Source organism: Sinohyriopsis cumingii, chromosome 4 (genome assembly GCF_028554795.1).
Source record: "Sinohyriopsis cumingii isolate HCF-2022 chromosome 4, ASM2855479v2, whole genome shotgun sequence".
Lineage (NCBI taxonomy): Eukaryota > Metazoa > Mollusca > Bivalvia > Unionida > Unionidae > Sinohyriopsis > Sinohyriopsis cumingii.
In genome coordinates this window covers 44,463,070-44,466,409 of record NC_142964.1, presented here as the reverse complement: position 1 = coordinate 44,466,409, position 3,340 = coordinate 44,463,070, and the positions used below count along the sequence as shown (strand labels likewise).

Sequence of the window (3,340 nt, the reverse complement as noted above, 5' to 3'; positions counted from 1 at the left end):
ATAAGCACAGCAAGTTCTAAATTAATCATTCCTGAAAAAGATATTTAAAAATTCTGAATAAACTCACTGGGCAAAAAGTAATTCATTAAAGCACATCTAGTATGGTAATTATGTTGAGATATGTTCCTCTATACTTCCACATATGCAAACAGATCCATTTCAGAAGACATACTACAAAATAAAGTAGTGTGAGATTTATAATTTAAGCTTGACAGGAAATTGCCATTCTATGAAACAGGGGGTCCTAGTACTGTCATCATTGTTAGCCAGATCACTGACACAAGTTCCACACTACGCTGTTGATACGAAAATTTCTATTTTTATACAAATTCACAGCGAGTTTGACACAAACGTCAATCTGATTGATTATAGAAACACCCTTACTTGGTCCAGCTTACTTTAGGAATGTCAAAGTGCTCTGTCAAATCATCCAGGTGTCTGTTAAATTCCATTATTCTCTCCTTGTGAGTCTTGCTGGCTCTCTCAAGAATCTTTTCTGCTGCCTTATTTTCTTTTGCGTTTTCAAATGCAATTTCTGCTTTCGTTCTTCTATCAACTTTCATTCTGGCTTTGCTAGATACTATGAGGACATTCACACGCCGAATTTAAACCATAGTTTTGACGGAAACTTTTATGAATTTATAGAGAGAGAATTAAATCGGGGTCTACAGGACGAAGTAAGCCATATTGAGGCCTTACAGACCAGTATCAGTTTAAATGAAGTAAGAGAAATCATTAAAGGTCTAAAGAAATCAAAAGCATCCGGCCATGATCAAATTTGCAATGAACATTAGATCTATGGCAGCGACTACCTCATCGAGTGTATGACAATTTTATTTACTCGGATGATTGATCAATCTTACATACCTGTAGATTGCAAAAAAGGGTTAGTAATACCACTGTACAAAGGTAACAGAAAATCAAAGAACTCCCTCGAAAGTTACAGGCCTGTTACTTTACTGCCTGTTATCTACAAAACCTTTGAGAAAATTATTCATGAACGTTTGGTAACTTGGCTCAAAGATACTAATTCTAGTATACCCAGTTCACAACAACATGGTTACCAAAAAGGTTTAGGCTGCACAACAGCGAGTTTTGTGCTGTTGCAATCAGTACAATATAATGTAAACATGGGTTCACGGGTTTTTGCTGCTTTTCTTGATACAAAAAAGGCATTTGATACCGTGTGGCACGAAGGACTGCTTTTTAAATTATTCACGTTGGGAATTACGGGTAAATCCCTTTTGATATTTTTTAACATGTATACAAATTTACAGAGTAAAGTTCTTGTAAATGGGCAATTTTCAGATTGGTTCTCAATTGGCCAAGGAGTGAGACAAGGGGGTGTTTTGTCAACCTTGATGTACACAATATTTATAAATGACTTGCTGCTACAGTTAGAAAATAGTGGATTTGGAGCAAAGATTGGATCCTTAGCTGTGGGAAATCCAACCCTAGCTGATGATATTTCACTTTTGGCTATATATCCTAGCAATCTACAAAAGCTGTTAGATATAGCATACGACTACAGTAATAAGTGGCGATTCGAGCTTAGTGTTACAAAGTCATACATTATCATTTTCGAACCCCAATACAAGAATTTTATCAATATGAAATGGTATCTTGGCCCGTCATGTTTGCCGGTTACCGATTCGGCAACACACCTGGGTCACCGGATTAACTCAAAGCTGACGTCGCATGACGCAATACTCGATGCATGCAAGAAAGGGAAAAAATCTTTTCACGGTCTGTTTGGTATTGGCATTAAACCGAATGGTTTAAATCCTTTGGTTGCTGCAGATGTAATTAAAAAGGTAATTTTCCCTTCAATGTTTTATGGAAGTGAAGTATGGTGTAACATTTCAAAAAGTGACCTCGCTTTATTGGATAAAACTCTGAGGTATTTTGCCAAACATTTACAAGGTTTTCCAATACATACAAGATCAGACATTGCCCTGGGAATGCTAGGATGGACATCAGCGCAGTCCGAAATTGATAGAAGAAAATTGATGTTTTTACACAGATTGTGTTTGATGCCTAACAATGTACATACTAAACGTGTGTTTAACGTTGCGTTATTTCACTTCATTCTGAGCGGATGCATGTCAAGCTGCGGGTTAATTTCAAATTTATATTATACCTCAAAGAAGTTTGACTTGCTCGGGTATCTAACTGATTATTTACATCATTCTGAAATTCCAGATAAACATAATTGGAAAGAAATTGTAAGGTCAAAAATTGTTGGTCTTGAAAATAGCCTCTGGAGAGTTCGTATGTCTAATCAAGCAGATTTTGATAGATTTTCTTCGATACACGAATACTTACGACCTGCCTCAGTGTGGCAGTCGGCTAAAACTAGACAGCACACTAAGGTATTTACATATGTAGCTAAACTATGGGCTGCTGTTCCACAAACACAGCTTGATATGTGTATTAGATGTGGGAATGTTTATACAGACTTGATACTTCTTTGTTGTGTTAGTTGTCCTTATATGTCGAACTTTCGAAATTCTTTCTGGGATTTCCTTACTGATAAATTTCCCCTGAGCCTGCACATTACGTTATTTAATGCAGAAGATGAGCTGCAACTACAATATCTTTTAGGTAAAAGGTTACCATCAGGAGTAATCGACAAAGAAAACTCCAAGCTATTCGTCCTGTATGCAGCATACTTTGTCATGCAGTGTGCAGCTATCTTCTGTAAATAAGGTACTGAAACTTGCAACTTATGAGTTGACGAACACTTTGTTGATTGATATTGTGTAAGAATTTGTATTCCAATACAGAACATTTTTTTTTTTTTTTTTTTTTTTTTTTTTTAAATATTTATTGCTTGTATTCAGATGATTTATTCTTATATCATGTAATCTTCCATGGAAGGAAATAAAGATGATGATGAAACACCTTGGTGAAATCTCTTTTCTTGTCCTTTTTTTTCTCCTTCTTTTTAATTTTGTCGGAAACTCCTTTTAATTTAAGTGCACCGCCAACTGCCTGATCGTAAGCCGACATCTTTCTCGTTAGTACTTCTTACTTTCAAACCGTATATATAGCAGATGTTCGACCTTCGTACACACCACTCAAGGTGTACTGGTATCCAGACATTTGCTACCGTCTCTCTTTTGTACCAGAACCAGTTGTAGGCTAATGAAACGACGGCTTAGATTGGTGGGTAAATTCCCACCAATCACAAGCATCGTATATGTAAACTTCGACGCACCCCGCAACCGTTCATTGCAAATTGATTTTAAATGTTGATATTATGCTAAACAAAATAATTATTATGAATGTCATGTAAACATTCGGAATGCTTTCTAAATTTTCAGCTCTATCAGACTCC

At 36.1% G+C, this 3,340-nt stretch overlaps 1 pseudogene; it reads right to left on the bottom strand.

Moving 5' to 3' along the window:
* Positions 1-380: 380 nt before the first annotated feature.
* On the bottom strand, positions 381-3,012 carry LOC149801069 (protein FAM32A pseudogene; annotated as a pseudogene).
* Positions 3,013-3,340: the final 328 nt, after the last annotated feature.